Below are 5,488 nucleotides of genomic sequence, written 5' to 3'. Positions count from 1 at the left end.
TTACTGCTCACCCAGGAGGTGGCCTAGGGACTCAGTAACAAATGGGGCAGCGCTCCCCTTAGAGGAACGGCTCCAAGACCTTTCTAGGGAAGCTGGGAATAAAAACGGAAAAGTGTTAAAGGCGAATTGTGCACAAGCTCAGCCTTTCAGATTGGGAGTGAAACATCTAGCAAATCTGAGCCCTTGGAGGTCACCAAAACTCTGTGCAAGAAACCAGAACCGATTGTGGTACCCAGAACTCCAGCTGTGGATGAACTCTGTCTGGTGAATTAGGCCAGGCAGAGTGTGCTCGGCGGGTGAACTGGGCCTGCCCCACTTCTGTCATTGTTCAAGAGGTGAGCCTTCCCGCCTTAGCTTGGGAACTACCGCTGAGGGAGGCCCAGCCTCACAAAGGAATCCGGGCTGGCGGCTCACCGTGGCATCCTGTTTGCTGCAGGCAAGCATCTTTTCTGTGGGTTATTTTTGTCCCTGGCCTTGGCTTGTTTTTCCCAGTGCTGCTCCTTGGCTCGTAACATTTCTCCCCTGTTTTATTAAAAACGGAGATAAATCACCTAATAAATCCGTAAGTTTTTTCCTTCAAACCTCTTCAACAATTGCCAAAGTCACAAAGTTGCATCTCTCCCACAGCAGGAGGCTAACAAAACAACTGGTGTGTTCATAGAAACGTATAGATCAAGAAAACCAAGCGAAAACCTTTAATTATTCAGAAACCTCCCACTTCTGGTCCTAAATTGACTTGCCTTGGTTTGATTTAAAGAGGCAGAGTAACACCTGAGCTGCTCGAAGGCTGCCACCACACCCATCAGCACACCGAGGCAGGCCTGCCTCCCTTCGCATGATGAAGACATGCGTAAACAAACTTGTGGTTGGGACAATGATTGGGAGCACCCCCAGCATGTCATTTTTAAAGCTTTCCCTGCCCACACACATATACACAAACCTCTGCACCCAATTCTCCTTCAGTTTCTAAAATCACTGAATCACAGAATTCTGGCATTTGAAAGGAACCCAGGCATTGTCTAAGGCAACCCCTTATTTTCACAGACGCACAGGATTCTAAGGATGTGAAAGGATGTCTAGTCTGATACCAACTCTCCCATCAGATGTCTTACAGTTCACACACAAATCTACTCAGCACCCCAATAGTACTTTTCGTGCACCTCCATTACTACTTCACTCATTTAATATAATCATTTCTTTTTTAAAAGTTGAAATTTTTATTTATTTTTTGAAAAGGTAATATATTCATATGATTGATCATTTGAACGGTAAGAAGAATATATAATCCTATCCTACGGAGACCTAGCTCCCCTCCCAGGAGGCAACTAATATTAATTCCTTAAGCATCCTTTCTGAGATATTCTATGCATGTATACATAAGTATATTCTTTTCTCCCCTCTTTTGTACACGAATGCTTTTACACTGGTCTACATCTTTGCCTTAACATATTTTGTAGATCTTTCTGTATCAAGCTTCGTTCTTTTCGACAGCTCCATGGTATTCCATCACATGCTGTACCATAATTTGGGAACATTTCGGTTCCTTCCAATCTTTTTCATTACAAATAATGCTGCAATGAACAATCTTGTGTTTATGATATTTTGCACCATTATTTCCTTAGGATAGACTCGCTAAGGTGGAGTTGCTGGGTCCACAGGTATGTGCATTTGCAATTTTGATAAATACCAGCAAATGTACCTCCCCTGACTTCTACTCTCACCAGCAGTCGATGAGAGTGCCTGTTTCCCCACAGCTTCACCGACAAGGATGTCATCAAACTGCTTGACTTTTGCTGTAATTATTTGTTTGCCCATTTCTCTCCCTGGCCCCATCCCCTCATTAAAATGTGAGCCCATCAAGGTTCCTCAGAACCTAACCTGATACCCGGTACATAATAGATTCTCAATAAATATTTCCTAGTGCTCACTTCAGCAGCACACATGCTAAAACTGGAACGATACAGAGAAGATTAACATGGCCCCTGCGCAAGGATGATGTGTACGTTTGTGAAGCGTTCCACATTTTTAGAAAGTTAAATATATTTTGTATTTTAGAGAGTTAAATTTTTAGAGAGTTAAATAAAAAACATTTAAGAAAACTTAAATGTTTTCACCATAAAAAAACAAAGTACTATGTGAAGTGATGGAGGTGTTAACTATCCTCACTGTGGTAATCATTTCTCAGTAAATACATGTATCAAATCATCACATTATACACCTTACCTTACACAATGCTATATGTCAATTATATCTCAGTAAAGCTGGAGAGGGATAGAAAAATGAATCCTTCCAATCAATAAATATTTGAGAAATACATGAATGAATGAATGAATGAATGATAGGGTTCTTTAAATCAGAATTAGAAACCATGGCCCTCATTTTTTCCATTTTGTGAGTTTGGGTATGCTGCATTGCATTTTATGGAAGTGTAGTCCACTTCTACACATACTCTGAAAGCTTTACAAATTCTCAGAGACAGAAACATTCCATCCCTCTTCCTCTACTCCCCATTGTTATTGGAAAGTCAGAACACTGAAGTGTTTGTTCTCTTTCGTGAGTATTTTGTTTCAAACATCTGGTGATGACCGCCTTGTTAGAGCAGAAAGTAAAATAAATATATACATGAGTACACCCTGATCCACACCTCTCTCTGACTCTGTCTCACACACACACAGACACACAGCTGAAGTTCTCAGACCCCCTGGGCCTAAAGGGTGAGTGATCGTTTCCAGAGGCAAAGTATGCTGAGTGGAGTGTGCCCCTCCCAGGCGCTCCTCCGGGGGTGAGCTCTGTAGATTGGCTTTTCCACGGTTGAGTTCTCCAGGAAGCCAGCTCTGACCTGGAGAACCTGCAGGACATTTACCAGTGTGCACTTGGGATCAGCACCTGTGGAAGAAAAAGGGAGGAAAAGGAGTGGACAGAGGGAGAGGTCAGACTGCAATGCCATCAACGAAAGCCTCATCCACCTCTGTGGAGAGTTCTAGAGCTGGGATGGCCCTACAGAGCTCTCCCAAGTAGGGATGAAGGGGCCAGGCTTTTGGAGCCCCCATGTCGATCAGTCTTTAGACCTGGGCTGCCCCTGGGCACGGGGAACACCCACGGACAAGGTGGCCCTCTTTGGTAGTGGCTATTCCAGCTGGAGGCCATCGGCTGACAGCACTTCCTGAGGCTGGAGGGATAAATCCTTCATTCCTGCAGCGGGATCCTAGTCATCCACGGGGTTTTGCCTAAAGTGACAGGCAGGTTTTCTCCCCAGGCTCTGCCAGATGCTACCCTGACCTTTTCCTGCTTTCCATTAGTGACTGACCATGGCGGTACATTAAAATGTTAACCCTAAAATGACAAAGGCTGTACACTCTCCTCTCACACATCCTCCAGGCTCTGGGTAAAGCACTCTCTCTGCTTCCACTGCACAACTGGCCAGCAAAGAGATTAGGCATCGAAAGCAGTGGAGGAGCTGCAGGAAATCAAGTCTGGGAATCAAGTCCCAATCTGTGGCGTCAGCCTTAAGTGGTGCCATTCCAAAAGCAAAAGAACAATATGGCCAAGTGGGGATGGGGCTGGCCCCGTGGCTGAGCGGTTAAGTTCGCGCGCTCCGCTGCAGGCGGCCCAGTGTTTCATTGGTTCGAATCCTGGGCGCGGACATGACACTGCTCATCAAACCACGCTGAGGCAGCGTCCCACATGCCACAACTAGAAGGACCCGCAACAAAAAATATACAACTATGTAACGGGGGGCTTTGGGGAGAAAAAGGAAAAAATAAAATCTTTAAAAAAAAAAAAGAACAATATGGCCAAGTGGGGAAATGGCCCACGCAGACATTCATTCTCCCCGTCATAGAGTTCTGAGAGTCTTCTCATTCCATAAATTCCCATAAATTCAGGCCTTGACTGTGAACCAGAAGTGATGCCCAAGCATGGGAGGACTCTACGATATGAGAAGCATAGGAAAAAACTGTCTGGGAGAGTGCAGCCTCCATCCACTTGGACTTGAAAGTAGTAGATCTTGCCACAAGATGGCTTTCGAAATCGTTTCTTTCTTTTCTTTTTCTTTTTGTTGCTGTTACTGTTGTTGTAACCAAGCTATGATCTGGAGCTTTAAGATCTAGATAAACCCCACGCTCACCCGGAAAAAGCCCAGAGGGCTGCTGAGAGTTGCTGTGAGAGAGTTGAAGTGCTCGAAGTCGCCTCTCTCCTCGTCTGTTCTTGGATTGTCTCACAGTTCTTGGCTGCATTGACCCGCACATGAAACGTAGCCTCCTCTTCAAGGTCCGTAAGTTGCAAACCCCACACAAGGCATCGTGGCTCCTCACAGACGTGACTGAAGATCTGGGAGGAAGATGAGGGAGGAGATTATGTTGCAGGGACCCAGACCATTTGGGTTGAATCCCATATAAGTCTGCTAGGGCTGCCATAGCAAAATACCACAGACAGGGTGGCTTAAACAACAGAAATTGATTTCCTCATAATTTTGGAGGCTGGAAGTCCAAGATCAAGGCGTCAGCAGGGTTGGTTTCTCCTGAAGCTTCTCTTCCTGGCTTGTAGGTGGCCTCCTTGCTGTGTCTTCACGTGGTCTTCCCTCTGTGTGTTTCTGCGTCCTAATGCCCTCTTCTTATAAGGAGACCAGTCATGTTAGACTCTAATGACCACATTTCAACTTAGTTACCTCTTTAAAGACCCTATCTCTAAATACAGTCACATTCTGAAGTACTGGGGGTTTGAGCTTCAACAGTGAATTTTGGGGGGACACAATTCAGCCCATAAGAAACCCTAAGCTTGCCCATGTTTAAGCAGTCCTCCAGCTACTCCACCACCAGCGAGTGGCTGTCTCATCCACACACTTCTCCAGTCTGAACACATCTCACTCTTTTCCAGGGTCGCAAAATTTTGTAAAGGGCCAGACAGTAAATATTTTATGCTCTGCAGGCTATGCGGTGTCCATCCCAACTATTCAACTCTGCCACTGAAGCATAAAAGAAGCCATGGATAATATGTAAGTACATGGGTGCAGCTATGTTCCAATAAAACTTTATTTGTGGACACTGAAATTGCATTTCATATAATTTTCATGAGTCACAAAATATGTTGATTTTTTTCAACCATTTAAAAATTTTAAAACCTTTTTTTTTTAAAGATTAGCACCTGAGCTAACATCTGTTGCCAATCTTCTTTTATTTTTTTTTTCCTTCTTCTGTCCAAAGCCCCCCAGTGCATCGTTGTATATTGTAGTTGCAGGTCCTTCTGGCTCTTCTATGTGGGACACCACCTCAGCATGGCCTGATGAGCGGTGCCATGTCCACACCCAGGACCCAAACCAACAAAACCCTGGGCCGCCAAAGCAGAGCATGCAAACTTAACCACTTGGCCATGGAGCCGGCCCCTAAAAACCATTCTTGGCTCATGGGTCCTACAAAAACAGATGATGGGCTAGGTATTTTTGGCCGAAGTGTTGTGGCTGGACAATCCCTGCTCTATTCTCTTCTCTCTC

At 45.0% G+C, this 5,488-nt stretch overlaps 1 non-coding gene across 1 annotated transcript; it reads left to right on the top strand.

The window, feature by feature from the left end:
- Positions 1–1,920: 1,920 nt before the first annotated feature.
- On the top strand, positions 1,921–2,027 carry LOC124231490 (U6 spliceosomal RNA). The gene has a single exon (XR_006886566.1). It is a non-coding gene; the product is annotated as a U6 spliceosomal RNA (small nuclear RNA).
- The last annotated feature ends 3,461 nt before the right edge of the window (positions 2,028–5,488 follow it).

Source organism: Equus quagga, chromosome 1 (assembly GCF_021613505.1).
Source record: "Equus quagga isolate Etosha38 chromosome 1, UCLA_HA_Equagga_1.0, whole genome shotgun sequence".
Lineage (NCBI taxonomy): Eukaryota > Metazoa > Chordata > Mammalia > Perissodactyla > Equidae > Equus > Equus quagga.
The sequence above is the reverse complement of the archived record's forward strand: the minus strand, read 5'-3'. Positions and strand labels throughout refer to the sequence as shown.